General features: G+C 38.2%; 1 protein-coding gene across 11 annotated transcripts in view; it reads right to left on the bottom strand.

Annotated features, from left to right (window-relative positions):
* Nucleotides 1-21,143, bottom strand: part of LMNTD1 (lamin tail domain containing 1) — a 445,763-nt gene that overhangs the window by 124,502 nt on the left and 300,118 nt on the right. Inside the window, exon 1 of one of the 11 annotated variants that reach the window (XM_037845313.1) lies at nt 13,692-13,790. The exons of the other annotated variants lie outside the window; for them this stretch is intronic. The gene's annotated coding sequence lies outside the window, so the exon portion shown is untranslated. Of the gene's footprint in view, nt 1-13,691; nt 13,791-21,143 lie in introns of those variants that run through there. 11 annotated transcript variants of the gene reach the window in all.

The following is a 21,143-nucleotide window of genomic DNA, read 5'->3' as shown; positions in this document are numbered from 1 at the left end:
GAGAGTGGTGGTTGCTGAAGGTTGAAGAGGCTGTGGCAATTTCTTAAAATAAGGCAACAGTGAAGTTTGCTGCATCAATTGACTCTTCCTTCCACAAAAGATTTCCCTGTAGCATGCAATGTGATTTAATAGCAATTTACCCAAGAATTTCTTTCAAAATTGGAGTCAGTCCTCTCAAACCCTGCTGCTGCTTTATCAACTAAGTTTATGCAATATTCTAAATCTTTTATTGTCATTTTCAACGTTGTTCACAGCATCTTCACTAGGAGTAGATTCCAGCTCAAGAAACCACTTTCTTTGCTCATCCACAAGAAGCAATTCCTCATCTATTAAAGTTTTATCATGAGTCACATCTTTAGGCTCCAATTCTAATTCTAGTTCTCTTGCTATTTCCACCACACTTGCAGTTACTTCCTCCACTGAAGCCTTAAACCTTTCGAAGTCATCCATGAGGGTTGGACTCAACATCTTCCAAACTCCTGTTCATGTTGATATTTTGACCTCCTCTCATGAATCACAAATGTTCTTAATCTAGAATGGTGAATCCTTTCCAGAAGATTTTCAATTGACTTTGCCTAGATCCATCAGAGGAATCATTTATCTATGGCAGTTACAGCCTTTTGAAATATACTTCTTAAATAATAAGACTTGAAAGTCAAAATTACTCCTTGGTTTAAGGGCTACAGAATGGATGTTGTATTACCAGGCATGAAAACAACATTAATTTTGTACATCTGCATCAGAGCTCTTGGTGATCAGGTGCATTGTCAAAGAGCAGTCGTATTTGGAAAGGAATCTTTTTTCCTTTCCAAAGGGCAGTGGATCTCAACAATGGACTTAAAATACGCATTCAACCATGTTGTAAACATGTGCTGTCATCCAGGCTTTGTTCTTCCATTTATAGAGCATAGGCAGGTTAGATTTCGCATCATTTCTTAAGGACTCTAGGATTTTTGAAATGGTAAATTAGCATTGTCTTCAATTTAAAGTCACCAGCTGCATTATCCCCTAACAAGAGACTCAGCCTGTCTACTGAATCTTTGAAACCAGCCATTGACTTTTTTTTCCTAGCAAGGGAAGTCTTAGATGGCATCTTCTTCAAATAGAAAGCTGTTTCATCTACATTGAAAATCTGTTGTTTTGTGTAGCCACTTTTATCAATTATCTCAGCTAGATCTTCTGTATAACTTGCCAAAGCTTCTACATGAGCACTTGCTGCTTCACCTTGTACTTTTATTTTATGGAGCTGTCTTCTCTCCGTTCATGAAACAAACTCTAATACATTCAAACTTTCTTCTGCAGCTTCTTCACATCTCTCAGTCTTCACAGAATAGAAGAGACTTAGGGCCTTGCTCTGGATTAGGCTTTGGCTTAAGAGAATGTTGTGGCTGGTTTGATCTTCTATCCATACCACTTAAACTTTCTTCATATCAGCAATAAGGCTGTTTTGCTTTCTTATCATTCGTGTGTTCAATGGAATAGCACTTTTAATTTCCTTCAAGATCTTTTCCTTTGCATTCACAACTGGGCTAACTGGTGCAAAAGGCCTAGCTTTCAGCCAATCTCAGCTTTTGATGCCTTCCTCACTAAGCTTAATCATTTCTAGCTTTTGATTTAAAGTGAGAGATGTGCAACTCTTCCATTCACTTGAACATTTAAAGGCTATTTTGGGTTATTAATTTGCCTAATTTCAACACTGTTGTGTCTCAGGGAATAAGGAGGCCCGAGGAGAGGGAGAAAGACAGCTAGTCGGTGGAGCAGTCAGAACACACACAACATTTATCGATTAAGTTTACCATCTTATATGGGAACAGTTCATGGCACCCCAAAACAATTCCAAAGCAACATCAAACACTATAACACTATAACAGATACAATAATAATGAAAATTTTTTAAATACTTTGAGAATTACCAAAATGTGACCCAGAGACATGAAATGAGCACATGCTTTTGGAAAAATGACACTGACAGTCTTGCTTGATGCAGGGTTGCCACAAACCTTCAATTTGTAAAATATGTCACATCTGCGAAATGCAATAAAGCAAAGTGCAATAAAACTAGGTATGTCTGTAATGTTTTGCTCAAAAGTAGCATCTCAATTCATGCCATTTTCATTACTTTAGAAATTTCATTTTCACCTGCTTGAAAAAAATATCATTCTTATGTATCAGTGGTGATGACAAATACAATAATTTTCCAAGTGTCAGGTGTTAATAAAATAGTGTAGCAAGAAAATGTGGTAAGTCAGTTAATTGCCTGATGGGAAAAATCCAGCATTTATTTCTCATTTAGTATGGTGTATCCGGACTTTGGAAATGCCAAACGCTTCATGCTCTTGCTGGCAGCTGACTATAGTTTCCTCTAGTCCTTCTCTTGGAAATGTGGCACACAGAGCCGTAGTAACAACACAGCCAGCCAGCTTTCGTTAGCTATGCATTAATGGAAGGCCAGGAGGGCTGCCTGGGTTGCTTGCCAGTGTCTGAGTGAGCTGCCTTGGGACATCCAGCATGAGGTAGAAATGTGCTTCTAACTCACCCTGAGGGGCATTTGCCCATGAGGTTACCTATAGCAGCCCTGGCAAGGATCTAACAAGCTTTTAAGAGTTTTAGAGGATCTTATCTGCTTGGTAACCCAGTTTAATCATACAGAAAATTTATTTTTAAAAATTTACCTTATATGAGTGAGCCTGCAAGCAAAAGACATTTCAGGATTACTTCCTAAGTGAATTCTCTCTACATTCCATATTAGGATAATGAGTATACTGGTCATTTTAATGACATGTATGTCATGGAGGTTATTCTTCATCTTCCTGTAATACATGCTGCATTTTTAAATTTATTTCATTTGACAAATATGTACCAGGTACTGTGATAAATGCTGGGGAATTTTAGAAGGAACTCAGCAACCTTTCTCAGGGACCTCATATTCTAAGGCTGCATGTCCAATATTGTAGGCATTAGCCACACGTGGCTATTTAAATGAAAATCTTTAATTAAAATGAACAGTTTAGTTTCCCAGTTGCATGAGCCACATTTCCAGGGCTTTACTGCCACATGAAGCAATGGCTACCATATATCTACAGCACAGAGAGAGAACATTTCTGTCATTGCAGAAAGTTCCACTGGACATTGCTAGTGGACTCACAAACTAGATCAAGTCTGTCAATAAATTGTTTCTGAGCCTGGTATATTGGATCCATCCTTCAAAACATTTTAATGACTTTCCCTTGTTGTGGTTTCCTAATTATAGAACCAATTTGCTAAGGAAGCTTAAGGAAATATTTAGAAGAGGATAATGGCTAGCATTGTTTATTGTTTAGGGAATTGGTCTCTAAACTTTTTCTAACTGTGCAACTCTATCAGTTAAATTTTTTGTGCAATCACCCCCAATGTAAGTATAAATATTTATAAAATAATTTATATGATCTACTGTCAGCTAATATTTCAAGACAGAGCACAAACTTAGGGCTCGTTAAAGGTAGTTGATTTAAATCCACATTTCAAATAATCTTTTTGATCATTTTGAATTTCAGGGACCAACTTCATATCGAATTAAATCATCGTTTTAATTTAATGTAGCTGAAAAAGAGGTGTTTTCTCCCCCCAAGGACTAGAAGTGTCAGTACTACAATTTTCTTATTCACTACTGTCCACCATTTGTTTGCAGGCCTCTTTTTAAGCTACTTGTCCATTTTGTGAGGGTAAGCTTAGATAACACTAGTAATGTAACTTGGAAGTCCAATTTGAGTGGGCATACCTCAAGTGCAACGTCCTACAATAGGCTTTTTCCGACAACCAGTGTATGCACCACTGTCAACCATGCAAATTGTGGAAGCCCCACTCTTCCATCAGGACGTCTCACAGTTAATATATGGAACAAGTAAGAGTACCACTGTCAATACACATAGTAAATATTAGGAAAATATATTTTCTTGCCTTATTTTTTGACAAATAAAAATATAAATACTAATTTTCTTCCCCCAGCTCAACAGATCACCTCATAGGGTGCAACACCCTGCTTTTGAGACCACTCATTTAGAACCAGAGTGGACTGCTTCAAATACTATCATGTAATTTATGGATGGTTTTCTATTGGCATCAGTTTTATCTAAAAGTGTGTTTATTTATAACTTACTTTAAATCCCACCCCCACCCCCACCCCAAATTTAAAGCAGCTTACAAAAGTTTGTACGAGCCAAAAATTTTTTAAACACAGCAAAAACATGCCTGAGATCCTATATACTTGGACCACAGATTTGGTTGTTAGCGTCCTATCAGCCAGTGTAAACTGAGAAGCATGAATCACAATAGAATGATCCTCACTTTACATAAGGGAAAAATGTAGGTTTAAGAATGTTTAAATAATTCATCCAAATTATAGTAACTAATTTGTGGTGGGCCAGAAAGTGAATTCAGTTCTATTTGATCCCAAAGCCATTTCTTTTGGAACAAGGCAAGGTATAAATAAATACATTCTTAAAATGGGGCAAACAATATTTAATATGTAACTTCTTATAAGGACTAAATTAGATGGTGTATATAAAATATCTTTCCCCCTGCCTGGCATATACTAGTTAGTCAATGTATTTGATTTTCCTTTATCCCCCACTAAATTGAACTTCTTATGAGCAATGACTTTGCCTTATTCTTCCTTGTGATCTCAATACCTTGTACACACAGAGTATTTATTAATGTATTTTGAATAGGTGGTGAACCAAAAACTAGGAGAGATGGCACTGGTCAAGGTAGTATGGGGAGGCAGACCCATCTTCAGCTCAGTGAGAATAGGCCAGGTGTTCAAAGTCATTATTTGGCAACTGGACTCAAGTGTTTCTAAGTGAGTCTGAAACCATCCTAGTCTTTACTTTCTGAGCACCCTCTGATCTCTCACAACCATCTCCAGTTGCCCCAGACTCTGACCTGCCCCTGTTTGTCATTTGTTTGTCTGATCTTCCCAGATTCACCTTGGTTTATAGCATCTAATCCTCACCCCCCATCCTTCTAAAGGATCTTCTGTTTTCCTATTGATGGACTGTGAGTACCCAATCCAGCCCCTAGGATTGTATTTTCACTTGTGATTTTCTCAAAGCCCCTTAGAGGGGAAGCTGGATTGGGAGTGGTGATGTCTTTAACCTATGTGTGTTCATCCAAATTCCCTTGGCTATTCAGCACTCCCTGGCTTTCATTATTACAGAAGGAGAAAGTAAATTTAAAAATATGCAGAAAGGAAACACCAATGATATTTCAGAAGGAAATCACCATTAAGTAAACTCTCTGAGTTTTTATATTATGATGCATGATACATGTCTAATACAGAATGATGTGAGAGAAAAGTTAGATGCAATGAATAGTTTTAACAGATATTTTAATTCTGATAAAAAAACCAGATTACATAATTAATTGTACCACTTTCAATATTTTCAGATATAAGCAACTACCAAAGTTAAGTTGAACAAATATAGTAGATAATGTCCTATAATGAATAGACAAGTATTGTGTGCAATTATCAATACTAATAATGAAGATCAGCTTTAGCACTGCTGAACTTCTACTTCTGTGGCAGTCGCTATATTTATACATAAATGGAAAACCCTTGCAGATGAATAGATTAAGTAGGTAAACTTTCCCAATGTAATTTTCATATACCACATTTGCTCCACAAACTTCTTTTCTATTAATGCAACTAACTAAATCCTTAATTTGTGAAATTCCAAATGAAAAAATTACTGAATTACTAATTTCCATTTAAAAGAAATGTGACTGATGAATACAAAATTCGGTTGGGAAATGATGCTGAATGGATTTGTATATATAGAAAACCAACAAACTAGAATACTGTGTTCCCCAGTTAAATCTAAGTCTTCTTATGTATTATATTGCAATGAATTGAAAGAAGTAGTTTTTTAAATTCACTAAAATTTCTTTTATAGGTATGAATGCATCTTCCCTTCTCTCAAGTCTCTCATAAACTAGATTCTCATTCTAGTTTGGTCACTAATTTCCAGACCTTGGCAAGTCACTAGCTCCCTCTTCGGCCTCTCTTTGCTTGCCTGTCTAATAACGGAATTGGAGTATGTTATTTTTTAAGTCTCCTTCCAGCTCCAGATTCTTTGAAACCACATTTTTCATTTTTTTAACTGTAAGTTATTTTTTAAGTGATATGAAGCTTACACATTTTTAATTGGCCAAGAATTCAAGTATGTTTTCAGAAATAAAAGAAAATCCAATCCACAAATCTATCTCTACAAATGGCAATTATGACAAAAAAACATGCTAGACATAGACCCCTGATAAGGTTTCTACGGGTGCCTTTATAAATCATACACTGATTTTCTTAACTAAATGAGGTCCTTCGGGTTAGGCTATGATTTTCAATATGATGAGAGAAAAGGGCATATTCAGTGAATTTCCATGGTTGATTCTGCACAAGTCATTCTGCATATACAGCAAGCTGAATCTATTTAAAGACAAAAATCTAGTCACTCAAGTCACCTTCACAAATTTTAGCAAATGTGTAAGTTTAAGCAATACTTATAGTATGCCAGATTGATTAGATTTTTTTAAAAACCTTGAAACTGCACAGAATTTTGAACTAAAAGTGAATTAACAAGGCAATATATGATATGAGCACACCTTTTCCATGCTAATTGCTGTTTTGCTGATAGACAAAGCAGTAAAGGGGTTCCTTAGGAACGGAGCAATTAGATAAAAGTGCTGCAATTTACCAAATGTATAATGTATGATGCCTTAGAAGGAAGGGTTTCAATCTGTGCAAACAAGTAAAAATAATGATGGATGTTTCTTAAAGGGATAATGTCAAAATTTAATATGTATTCTATGTATATAAATATATATTTAAAGTTTCTTTTCTATAGGACATCAGCGTAGAGACTGTACCTTGCATCAAAAATAGTTTCTTTAGTGCTGATAAAAATGCCATATTACATAATTTGAAATTTTTGTGACCTAAATTCCTATGTATCTTCCTTTTTTTATAGAGGCAATAGTTTCCAACATGTTTCACCTTTATACATGCAAAAGAAAGAACTACTATCTAATGAACCTCGAAGATATTACGAAATTACTAGCAATCCTACCAAGCCAGAAAGACAGCATTCCAGACCCTGGAAATTTCCTTGATTCTGTAAGCCCTTAAAAATTAAGGAGATGGCATGCGGTAAGAAAATTGGGTAGTGAAAACACACCACTCACTTTAGAAGGTTGGCTTTCAACAGAAGGTTATCATTAGAACTTAAGAAAACAATGGGTAGAAGTTATTCTCCAGAGTGGGCAGACATGTGCCCATCTAGGTGGAATAGACCAAGCCAGGGAAGAGAGAGATTTTGCATGTGCTGGAGAGAAGGCAGAAGTGTGAGGGAACTGGTTGTGGGAGTGCTGGGGGTGACAGGTCAGCACAAGAGGTGATGTCAGCCTTGCGGGAGGGTTCTCCTTTCTTCGAAACAGAATTATTTACAGGGGAGAAGGAAGGAAAAAGATACTGCTATTTATTGAGCTGGGCACTCTTCAAGGTACTTTACAAAAATGATACATTTGGTCAGTGCAAGCACCCTAGTAGGCAGCATTCCTCATTTTACAGATGGGCCTTTAAATAATGTGCCAATTGCAACTCTCTGGTTAGTGACAGATACAGCATTTTTGGTTCCAAACCCATAAACTTTCCCCATTTCACCACACTGCCTCCCAGAGAAAAAAGATAAGGGGTCAGTTTAGAGTCACTGTGAGCATGGTAAAAGAAGTGGAGGGTGAGACTGACAATGGCTTACTTTAGTTTTAGCGATTAAAAGGACATGGAGCTGGAGATTAAAGGAGAATACAGAAATTTTTACCTGTGATATACAAATTAGTCTCTAATGCAGTTTTACCTTAATATGGCTCTTTCTGAATACTGTGGCCAAATAATCTTTGAAATCAAATTCTGTTTGCTTTAAAGATGCTTTATCTTTGTATCAGCAAGATTTTCAATTGGCAGTGTTCTTGACAGTTTTTCTATCCCTCTATCTCACTGCCAGTAGTTAAAAAATGCACCCAAAAGATTCTATATAAAGGAACATTCTGTTGAATTTCTCATAGATAATTCTATTTTAAGGCCAACAGCAATCACCCAATTTGTTTGTCTTAGCTGAGTCCATTATTCATTGAATTTTCATAGAGAGAGGCCAACTTATGACAAGGCATGCTACAAGTTGGCAAACTGAATCAAATCGTTGGTGACAAATATTTATTGAGCACTGCCATTTATTGAGTGACTTAGCCAGATTCACCTGGTTATGCAACAAAGGTAGAGTGTACCAGGATGCTGAATGGTAAATAAATCATTAGGAACAACAATGGCCTGGAAAGACCGTCTGTCATGCCAGGACATAACTTGCTTGAGGACATGTTCAGCTAGGAGAGCCAGGACCAGGGACCAGCCAGGCAGGAGAGACCTGGCAAGTATTACAGCAAGCAAGAAGCAGCATATGGTCTAGGCAATGGGTCCAGGTAATAGCACTAACAAACAAGAAAGAATGAACCATGCTCTTGTGCAGATGCAGTGAAGGCATCCTGGGCCCTTAGGGGCACATGCCAGGAGGTAGGAGGCAGGAAGGGGAGGAAACAGGGCAGGAGGAGAAAATAAGGGCTACAACTACGTAAACTGACTCAGCTAAGGCACTAGCCTCCCAGAAAGTTAGCCAATAGCCCAAAATACACAGTCAAAAGTGGATGTAAAAAAAAAATTACATGTGGCCAATACAAGTTTGAATCTGGTCTTCACAGATACCCAATAGGGTACCAAAGCAACAAGAAGTCGGAATCTGGGGGTTGGTTGTTACTGAAGTCAGGTGAGAAGCAGCATTCTGTGGCCAAGTGATAAGTCTGTTTAAGGTAAGACTATAGATAAAGCACAGGACCAAACCAAAACTAGGCAGGGTGACAGGGCCCAGCCAGCCAAATGAGCTGAGATTTAAGTAAGGGCTTGAGGGGAATGATATATTAAATAAGAGACTGAAACTTAAACATATTTGGACAGAAGGGGTAGGTACAGCCACCGTTGATAAAGAGATCACTCCCAGATTTCTGGATCTAATTCCAGACCTTCACCTGCCAAGGTTGGGCAGGAGGACTGGGAGAGGGGCAGAGACACCTCCACTACTCTCTGTCCAGGTTTGATGGGCATAAGTACTAGACCAGACTGAGCCTTAAGGAAAAATGCATCAGTGAATCAGGGGAGGGAGGCTGAGGGATGAGGGGGCGATGGGGCACAGAGAGCTTCTGCCCTCCCTCGCGCTCCCTGTTAGGTGCAGCAGGCAATGGCAGCAGCCTGAGGGCAAACCCTGATGGGGACTGGGACACCCACAGCGCTGCTGGGGCCTGGGAGTGTGAAAGCTTCCTCAGCTTAGCCGCCCAGGCATGGTAGGAGAGGTCACGCCAGGTCAGGGGTCAGGGTTATGGCACCTGGGGCTCAGATCACCTTTCATGGTGACCCTTCAAAGCCTGGGGTCATGGAACCAAATTAGGGAGGACATTGGCAATCCCAGTTCACTGGCCAAGCAGTGGCCCCTGAAGAACATTCTGAGCAGGTCCGTCCTGTGTTCCTCATTCCAGCCCTCTGTGGGGCTTGCTGAGCACTGGCCATCCATCGCTCTGCCAGACTGTGGCTGACGGAATGCTGGAAACTATTTTTTAAATATTTTAATTAATTTTTTTTTTATCCTCACCAGAATTTTTTCCTTTGGTAAGAATTAAGCATGTTTTAAAATTAACAAATATTTTCTGAGTGCCTCCTACATTCACCTTCAGTGTACACTCAATGAAAAGAAAGATCTTGACCTACTCACTTCTATACATTTTTCAGTCAATAACATTTGAACATCTTTTTAGCCCTTCTCTCTGCCCATCACATCCCTCCTCCCCACACAGAACAGGGTCCTGGGAAGATTTTAAAAATTAACCATTTCTACCAGCCTGATATTTACAACAGCCTAAGCAGGTTCAAGGGTTACCAAAACAAATCCCTATTTCCAGAATTCTCTTTGCTTTTATTTGCCATGCAGCCCCAAGACTCCCTGGATTTGGAAAGAAACCTAATGCTGCCAGAATGCAAAACACCAGAAAAGGATTGGCTTTTATAAAAGGGGGTTTATTTGGTTACACAGTTACAGTCTTAAGGCCATAAAGTGTCCAAGGTAAGTCATCAACAAACGGGTGCCTTCACTGGAGGATGGCCAATGGTGTCCGGAAAACCTCTGTTAGCTGGGAAGGCACGTGGCTGGAGTCTGCTCTAGAGTTCTGCTTTCAAAATGGCTTTCTCCCAGGACGTTCCTCCCTAGGCTTCAGCTCCTCAAAAATGTCATTCTTAGTTGCTCTTGGGGGTGCTTGTCCTCTCTTAGCTTCTCCAGAACAAAAGTCTGCTTTCAAAGGCTGTCTCCAAAATGTCTCTGCAAGCTGAAGCTCCCCTCTCAGCTCCTGTGCATTCTTAAAAATGTCCCTCTTGGCTGTAGCAAGCTCGTTCCTTCTGTCTGAGCTTATGTAGTGCTCTAATAAACTAATCAAGGCCCACAATGAATGGGCAGGGCCACATCTCCATGTGATCACATCTCTACAGAAACATCCAATGAAAAATCTCCAACCCAATCAATACCAATGTTTCCTGCCCACACAAGACTGCATCAAAGATAATGGCATTTTGGGGGACATAATACATCCAAACCAGCACACCTATGCCGGCCTGAACTAAGGTTTCCCAGGGAAACTTCCTGTTTTCTGGAAAATCACAGTGAGAAATTGCCCATTTCCATTCTAGAGTCTCCAAGGGATGGAAGAGTAAATATGGGGGTGAGGTAGGGACTTTAAATCCCTCCTTCGATCACAAGAAGCTGCTGATACCATAGGAGTTGAGAAAGTTTTCACCCCCTCTTCACCTCACTGCTAGCCTCTACCACACATTCACATACACACATAGACATAGACACACACACACACACACACACACACACAGAGCTTTTGTTCAGATGTGAGGCCAAACTGTTTCCACTGCTTAAATCTAACCAAACAGAATCACATGCAAGAATATTACAAAAACAACTTAAGAAATGATGCTGTGGTATGTCAAGATAACCTGAACCAAATAATATAAAATATAAACTTCCAGTAAAGTACTGAAAGCAGACAAGTATTTTAAAAATGAAGGAGGTAGAACCTTGCTCTTCTGAAGACTAAAAGACAGCTAAAGAAAATAGCTGAACATTATTCTGGTTTGTGAAAAAGTAAATAAAAAAGAACGGTAAATGAGCTCATATCTAGGGTAGCCTGGAAGTTAAGGGAAACAAAGAGAACTAGAAAGAGGCTGTAATGCTGTAAACTGGTAGCAAGCACAGGACAATGCTGAGATGGTGTAAATTATAATTTGCACAGACCCCATAATATGATTAGAACTCCAAAAACCCTCTTATGTCAGTATAAAAATAGTTTATATATTTCAAAATAAATTAAGGTAGAAAGGAAAGGGAGAAACTGTGATTTCTGCAATTAAAACAAATCATTTTCCAAATCTGAAAAAAATTATACTCAGGCTTATTTGCTTATTAACATTTTGACTTCAATTTTTCTGGACTTTTTAGAATGTGAGTGGAAATAACCCTTCAAAGAAGACATATCATAAAATCCCTTTGCACATCCCAAGCTGTGCTACCAATTAACTGACTAATGGGATATTCTGAAGGGCTGCTGCTGCTTTCCTCGGTACAGGTTGTACTGTCAGAGGAAATGGGTTGAAACAATGTGTGCCGCTACCAAGAACTCGTGCTAATGTGATGACACTCACGTTGTCAGTGTTCTCTGAATTGGAAAGGACCAAAAATGCTCCCGTGCAGAAAATTACTGGGGGGTGGGGAGGACTGAGAGTAGAAAAGAGAGATCTGAGCACAGGCTAGAGTCCAACAAGCTCATGTGTGAATAGTTTTTTCCTAATATTTCATCAGAACTGCTACAGGTCTCACTTTGTCAACTATTCAGCTCTATAAGGTTCTCAAGGACACTTGACACAACAGAACTGACTTCCAATCTGAGCTAGCAAGAATAAACCAAGGTCAAAAGGGCATTACCCTGATAGTCTGAAGATTAACCAGCACTTACACCAAAACAAAGCAAAACAAGAAAACCTTAGGAGGGAGAGGGCAGCTCCAAAACCTTGGAAATGTATGTGTGTGGCCTAGAATCTTGATTTCCCAACAATTTGTGTCAACGCCCTGCTTTACTCAACACTACTGTAAAAACAAACACCACTACGTTGCTCCATTCACTGTTTATAAAGCACCTTAGAATCATTCGCAGAATATGATCTTCCATGAAGGTAAAGAAAGAAAACAGTTTAATAATAATCCACGTTGAATGTTGATAATGAAAACGGCAGCAAGCACACCTTATCGCAGTCATTGCAGTTGCTTCTGGAATCACAAAAATATAATACCAACATGTCGACAAGCAGAGTTGCCAAGACAGTGCCAGGCTCTTTATGAGACAATACAGAATAAATACAATCTGAGAAGAACACAGGAATCACACAGCTTGGTCATGTTGCCAGCCAAACCTGCAGGAAGGTAGTGCTTGATTGGCCTTCGTAACTGTAGGGCCTTTTCCCAATTCCCTAAATCCCACAGTGGGATCTCTGTTTATACACTCCTTAGGAGAATACACACTCCAAACCTTTAAGCTTCTCTTAGTTGCCAGGAATGGCTCTGCCATTCACAAATCTGTTCAAATCCTTTCTAAACCCATGTATATTTTCTTCCATTACTCCCTCTTGAGGTCATGAGTTCCACAAGGAAACTTGTTGTGTGAAACTGTGAGCCAAAGAGTGAATTTTTAAACTTTCTTTTCTCTGTAAGAAATGTTAAAATACACAAAAGGCATTTTTTAAAGCAGTAAAGCATATTTGGAAAACTTCAGGGAATATACCCAAGGGAGCTGAAAAATAGAGTCCAGATAGAATTGAAGACCCCAAATTTGTGGCCTCCATTAGCTTTATTAAAGGGTATGTGAAATTTCAAACACTGGATCTGGGCTGATAGCTCCCTTTCCCCAGCAGTTATCCCAGTACCTGGTAAATGAAGGTTCCTATTCAGACAGTATTTGTTAAATCAATGAATGATTGAGCATATTCGTATATAATCAATGTCTATCAGGCCTAGTTACAGGTAAGTTCAAACAGTATGGTTTTCTTAGAGATTTAAATTTTTTAGTATTTCCCTCTTTAAAAAATTCCCTATATTAATCTTAATCTATTTATTTGTCTTCTTAGTAGCTGTTCCTATCTGACATTATGTATGAAGTTTATCTGTTAGTTTATGGCCTATTTTCCTGGCTAGAATGTGAGTTTATGAAGGCAGTAATTTTGTCTGTTTGTTCAAACCCTATGTCCCTGATGCTTTAATGGTATACAGTACAGTGGTACCTTGGTACTCGTTAATTTGTTCCTGGAGGTGCAATGAGTACCAAAAATGATGAGTACCAAACAAATTTTTTCCCATAAGGAATAATGTAAATAAATATAATGCATTCCCAAACCAAAGACAATGACATTTTTAAGGCAAAATGTAAAAAGATATGGTTGTATATCATTACTTTACATGATAAATAAACCTATAAATTAATAGATACTTAGATTAAATAAAATAAAAACATCACTTTACCTGTGCTGAGAAGAGTCCACGGCCCAATGAGATGGTGGGAGGACAGTGTGAGGAGAGGGTCCGTGGAGCGCTGCTTGAAAGGAGAGTCCCCTCCAATAGAACACCGCGCACTTGCCCTTCAGGTGTTCTTTCTCTCTTCTGCCTTTTTTCAACTTGCACCACAGGCTCTGACACACTCTTTGTCCCCTTCACTAAAAACTTATCCAATGAGGACTGCTTCTGTCTTCTTTCCAAACTTCCTTGAAAATGTAAAATTCTTTGGTCATTCAATAAATTCACATTTCTGCTTGTCAGAGCTTTGTCCGGATGGTACGTCACAAAGTTTTGGACTTTTGCCCATTTTGCACACATTTCTGTCATAAAGGAACTGGGGACATCCTTCCTCATCCCCTCCTCACCTGAAGAAATCCCTGCAGCCACCTCTTGTTGCTGCTCCTTCTGTAGTTCCTGCAGCTTCTCAGTGCTGAGCTCTTCACGATGTTCCCCCACTAACTCCTCAACATCAGCCTTTTTTATCACTTCTTTATTCTTAATGATGGTGGAGAGTGTTGTTCTGGGCATACCGTATTCCCTGGCAAGATCAGTAATGCAAATACCGCTCTCATATTTGCCTACTGCTTCCTTTTTTTTTGCTCAACGATGATGCGAAGTAATTTTCTTTTCTGCTCAGTGCTATCACTGCTCATTTCCTTAGGATCCATGATGAAAAAAAAGCGCAAAAATACACAAAATGACCACAGACACTAAGATAAGACTGCAAGGTGATGTGCACAGGGCAAGAGCTACTACACGACTAACACGAGACCCTTTGTTTCCGCCGGAAAGGGTAGCGAGTCACGAGGCAACTGATGCTTGAGCATTGAGTACCAAAGGACGATTTCTGGGATACAACTTGCAAGCTGAAACACGTTGAGTACCAAATTCAGTGGGTTTCAAAGCAGTTGCGTACTGAGGTACCACTGTATATTGTGCACATTAAATGAGCACTTGTAGACTGGTGAGGGAATGAATTTTCATTCACATGTTATCACCAACTCAGATTCCCCACCTGAGAAATAAACACCAGAGGGAGGGCAAGGCCAAGTGAAAGGACTCAAGGAGGTCTTGGCCAAGCCACTGCAGGTCACAGAAGGCAAACTCCTCTCCTTGAAGCCTGGCTAGCTTTCTTCCCAGTCGCTTGCCCAACTTCCTTTTTGCAATGTGTTCTTATTACTGCACTTGTATTTCCAACTGTTCAAGAGCTTAAAAACACTGACATTTAAAAAATAATAATAATAATAAAAAAATAAAGTGCCCTGTTTCCTTCTATAAAGGTCAGGAGAACCAGAGAAACTCTGGTGTTCAGACAGTCTGCTGCCTTAGTAACAATAACAAGCTGAATTTCTCAGAGGAGGCAAGAAACCCATTTTTTCAGTTGATCTAGTGAAGAAATAGTCTCTTGATTTTTTTATACTTGTATTCATTTGTGCAGGAAAATAAAAAAGACCATCTCACCCTTAGAAAACTTAGTGGTCATTTTATTCATGATTGTTCCATAAACCCACAACTTCTCTAACAAAAAACAAACAACAACAACAACAACAAAAAACAACTTAGTGGCCAGGCATTAAAAGTATGATTGCCTGGATGTTTAATTTTCCCACCAAGTCTTTCCTTAGAAAAAGGAGTTTTTTTTGTTTGATTCTTTGTTTGTTTATCAGTGAATGGAAGATAGCATCACCTTTATTCTGTAGCTCCTTAATGAAAAGAGGTAATCAGTTTTATTTCAGTTCTATGGATGGTAAACAGAACTATCATATTACAGGTATCTGCCTCAGCCCAAAAGGAAAATGACACAAACTACCAGAATTGCAATCAAAGTGGGTCCAATAAGAATCCAAAAATTATTTTTAAAGGTCTTCAAATGTGATCCTTTTCTCTATTTCCATTTGGTTTGGTTTTCCATTGATTCCATAAACAGGGAGACTCAACATAGATTCCTGTAAGTGAGATGGGTAACAAAGGAAGAGAGTGGGAGTGTTTGAGGAGAGGGTGAGCATTCATAAATGTTTGGAACAACTTGGATTATTTTACACTAAATGCTGTTTGGGGACAACTATCCATAATGCTTTGATTTTTTAAAATTTTCTGGAACATATCTATCTCATACTCTAAGATACAATCAGATTCTAATAATCAGTGAGAGTTTTCAATATATGTATTGAGGTAGCATATGGCACAAAAGAATATTAAAATCACTGTTTTAAAATGAAAAGCATTGGCCTTTATAATCATGGTCAATATTCAAATTTTGGGAATTTAGTCTACCTTTCCTGCCATATTTTAAACTTCACGAGGGTATGGACCATGCCATCTTTATTTTACTCAACATTAAAGAAATACTTAATAATTGATTGCTTTGTCTAATAGATGTTGAACGCAGAGTGTTTTCATTTTCTTTGAAAAAAAATGATGTTTTGTAATATATTATTATTTCTCCTCAAAATAGTACATATTTATTTTATAGAAATGGAAAGTAATGAAAAATGAGAAAAATGAAATAAGCATATATTATTTTACCACCCAGAAATATTTTACACTAATAACATTTTAGTAGATTTAATTTACATTTTGGTGTATATAAAATATGCTTTTAAAAAGTCAGAAATACAAAATTTCTTTCTTTCTATCCAACTTCTTTCCCTTGAAAAAAGCTAATCATTTTCCATTTATATACAACAGGCACAATATGAAAGTAAGGGATGAAAATAGAGCACCTTATATTTTAAATTAGAATTAATTATTGACTTGTGCAATGTTCCTTCTAGAATGTATATTAAAAACCATTCAGCTCTTATTAAAATCTGAGGCAATAAACAGAAGTGCTCTTAGATATAAGAAGGGGAAGTTCTTCAGGTCTTGGTGCACATTTCTGGAGTTCTAGCCCCCTATTCTTCTCACCTCAATTCCAGTTTGTCCTTTGGTCAAGGAGGCCCCAATACAAGGAAAGACACAGGGCTTCCTGCTCCATCACTTCCTTTCAGTACTCAATAGCAGCCATCTGCTGTGTCTCCCCTGCAGTGGTGGCACGCAGCTCTTTGAGCCCCTTTTCTGACCATATCTGAGGTCAGCGCTCCAATCAGAATTGCCACCAGCATCATCAATGCAACGGTTCTGGCTCCTAACACTGTATCCTCTCCTTTGCTCTACTATTGTTCAGGAGGCATGTCACTTCTTGCTTCTTTGCTTGGTTAATTTGTTTTATTTTTAAAGCCAAAGTTTTGATACCCTTTAAAGTAATAAAATGATTCCACTGCACCTTATAAACTATGAAAAAACATCTTCAGTTTACAAAAAAAAAAGGTAATATGTCATTTCTTCTTTTATTTAAGTTTTCCAATACATCTGTAATTTAAAAGAACGAAATAGAAGTTTGTGGCTTGAAAAGAGCAGTGTTTTCCTCCCTTAGCACTTTTAAATGTCATATGAATTTAACATATGAAATAGAAAATGGAAACATTTGATCTTATTGTAGGGTAACTAACTATCCCGGTTTGCCTGGGACTATACCAGCTTAGTGACAGTTTCAGTGACACTAAAAGTCCCACATCCTGGGGAAACCTCTCAGTCCCAGGGAAACCGGGATGGCAGTCACCTTATATACTGTTCAGCAGGTAAATTTTATTTACCAAAGTACTAATGTTCATGACACTGATGGTACTATCTAAAGAGCAAACAATAGTTTCCAGAAATCAAACTTTGGCCTACTTCATCAAATGCACCAATAAGCTATTGCGGTCACTCTGGGAGATTATTTCCAGCCCTCTACATTTCCAATAAGAATATGTGATCTGAAAAAAGAGTTTGTTAATTGTAAGGAAGTCCATATGTTGATGTATGAATAAAATAGCAGTTCGACAAACTTGGGAAGGCTTGGTTTTCCACTGCCCTTTTCTTTCTGGCTACAGTTCATTTTGAGTTGAGCCCAAACTGAACAATTTCAAACATTTATGTCTTTAAGATATGATTTGTTTTTTACAAAATATTTGGCACTGCAGTCTTTTCTAAAATAACACTTTCTTATGGTTTAACAGAGCTGCTTCTCTGTACACACTCAATGTATCGAACAAGGGGCCTGAGTGAGAAGGTGATGTTTTCATAGTACAGAACTGTAAATGAAGAACACCTGCCATTCTTTTGCCTCTCAGTAGATAATAACCTATCCCTGGAAGCCTCTTTTTTTTTTTTTTTTTTTTTTTTAACAGATTTTGCTAGCAATCTGTCCTCAAGCTGTCCTTCACTTGATCTTTTGCAGAAGCTAACACTATGAGCTGCCTCCAGCTCATCCTGGAGTTGAAGACTATATGTCACATAATTATCAACATCTGTGTGCACAAGTCATATTTTGTTAATATAAAAATTCATTTCCGTTCTCACACAGGGAACAGAAAATTTCATAACAGCTGGAAAGACGTTTTTATGTTTTAAGAAAAAATAAAAATACACGGACATCTCCCTTCAGCTCATGCTAGTTCACAACATCCTGCACCCAGGAAAGTCCAGAGCACTAGCGTTCATTACCTGAGGATTTGAGCATCTGGAGAATGGAAGCTCCTCGTTTTTGGCAAATTTCGCCAGTATCCAATAATGTGTGGCTGTTTCATATCTCTGAATTTAATTTCATTATGAGCTTGGGAGGCACTGACACATTTTTATCCTGATAAAAGTATCAAAAGCTATTTTTTAAAACCCATTTGCCAAATCAAGTTTTGAAATTAAACAGAGGCCTCAATTGAATGGTGACTAAGAAATATCAGCCACAGGGCTGATCATATTTCATTTTTAGAAAACATTTCAGCAGAACAACTTTATCACCCCTCCAAGAGATTTTGGGATTTGTTTTGTACCTCAGATTAAAGAGTTACAATTTCAATGCCATGCTTGTCATCCCTGCTAGACTGTTGCCCTCTGGAGAGTTGGAACAGTCTTACTCATCTTGGCTTACCTAACCCCTCATAGCCTGGCCAATAAATGTTTGATAGATAAATGCATTGCTGAAACATAAAATATCTTAGCTCAGGATTAACTGGCTGGTTGAGCTGAGGAAAATCCTGTAGTATTTCAGTCTATTTCTTTAATTCAAGTCTGAGAACACTAATACCTTCTGAACATGGGCATGGATTCATGGGCAAGCCAAATATTTGATGTTTCAGTTATTGATTCTCAGTTATGATTCTCAAAATTTTTCAATTTCTGGATTCACGTTTCTGAAAGACATTCTGGAGCAAGTTGTACTATTGTTTTTTGCATAAAGGGTAGAAGTGTGCAAAGAGAACTAAACATCTCCAAGCAAAGTTATCACTGCTCCTATGACAGGTGAGGGAAATAAAGTTCAGAGGGAGAGACATGCCAAGGTTTCCAGCTGGAAAATGTAGAGGAACCAGAATGCAATTTGCCCAAAGGGAGAAGTTGGGAATGAAGGCCACATCTATATATACCTCCTTTCCCTCATTTTCCTAATAAAATTAGTGTAGAGTCCCAAATGCATAATAACTTTATATGCTATATCTCTTTGACCATTGCAGTAACAAATTGCTGTTAATTAAGAGAATATATTACTCTTCTGAATGAGACAATTAAATGCAATCAATATAAAAATAGTATTTCTTAATAATTACCTTTTCTAAATTGATGACTTACTTTGATACCTGTTCTTAGCTTATGAAAATTGTCATAATGCCACAGTTATTACAGTTAGAAAACTAGACAAATAAAGCAGTTAATGAAACTCTGCAGATTGTTTAGACTTTTTCTTAACTTCCCCAAATGGTTTTAAAAGCTATTTCAGGTTTCTAGTTCATAATACCTATCTCTTTTTAAATAACAATTTTTGGCATTTATTTTTTAATTTTCAACCCACTATTTAGGGTTTTAACTTTTTTATCATACAAAAAATAACAGACACACACACACACACACACCCCAAATGTGCTCAGTACATTTTACTGAGAAGAAGGAAAAGAAGAATAAAAGTAACTCTAAAGCTTAACAAACAGAGATAACTTTAGTCAACATTTTGGTGTATATTCTTCTGCTAGTTCCCCATTTATATGTATGCATACATGTTGTGCCGGTTTGAGTGTATTGTGTCCCCCAAATGCCATTATCTTTGTGGTCTTGTGTGGGGCAGGCGTTTTGGTGATGGTTGGATTTGCTTGGAATGTGCCCCACCCAGCTGTGGGCAATGATTCTGATGAGATGTTCCCATGGAGGCGTGGCCCCACCCATTCGGGGTGGGCCTTTATCGGTGGAGCTATATAAATGAGCTGACTTGAGGGGAAAAAAGAGAGTGCAGCTGGGAGTGATGTTTTGAAGAGAAGCAAGCTTGCTAGAAAGGAACGTCCTGGGAGAAAGCCGTTTTGAGGCCGGAGCTTTGGAGCAGATGCCAGCTGCCTTCCTAGCTAACAGAGGTTTTCCGGAGGCCATTGGCCATCATCCGGTGAAGGTGCCCGGTTGCTGATGTGTTGCCTTGGACGCTTTGTGGCCTTAAGACTGTAACTGTGTAGCGAAATAAACCCCCATTTTATAAAAGTCTATCCATCTCTGGTGTTTTGCATTCTGCAGCATTAGCAAACTAGAACACATGTACACACACACATACATACATACATATATATACACACATATATGTTGTCTGTGTTTGTATTTCTGGGCATTTACAAATATTTTTATTACAAAAATGGTTATACATTATATTCTGTTTCATAGCCTTTCTCATTTAATTATATATATATTCCATTGTTTTAATGATTACATTTAATGATTCCATATATATAATAATTTACAACCAGTACCCTTCATCAGATTATTTGACATTTTCCTGTCACTCAGTCTCTTAAACAGGGCTTCCATGAACCCACTTTTATGAGCAAGAGGAGGCCAGGGCTTAGGGCTTGGTAACCAGAGCACCAGACAAATATTAGCATTACTCCTCCCCACTAGCCCCCTTGCTCAGATCCTACACTCAGCAGTCTTGCTCTTAAATTTCCAAAAGTAAACTGGAAATGTTAAAGAAAAATAAGCATAGAATCTCTCTCAAAATGGCTAAGTCTTTTGAGGTATTTAGCCATTTTGTCAGTTTACATGCCAGTGCCAGACGGCATGTAAAAGTAGCTACATCTCTGTTTTTATTAACTTCCCTTTCTGAGATTTGTCCTTATGGACCAATTCTCTGTGAAAGGGTAGCTTATAGTTTCTCAAAACTGGTAAAAGTACTGTTAGGCTACACAGGTCACCACTGCACGCTCCCAGTGCCCAACGTCCTCACAAAGGTGCCAGTGATTTTAAAACTCAGGTGATGTCATTTTTTTCCCCAAAATGAAAATAGAAAACACAGCTTTGTATTCTGATTCTTCTTCTTTTGCTACGGACCAAGGAAATTACCGTTCATAACGTCCTCCCCCAAACTAGCAA

Source organism: Choloepus didactylus, chromosome 8 (genome assembly GCF_015220235.1).
Source record: "Choloepus didactylus isolate mChoDid1 chromosome 8, mChoDid1.pri, whole genome shotgun sequence".
NCBI classification, from domain to species: domain Eukaryota; kingdom Metazoa; phylum Chordata; class Mammalia; order Pilosa; family Megalonychidae; genus Choloepus; species Choloepus didactylus.
This window is presented reverse-complemented; position numbering and strand designations above follow the sequence as displayed.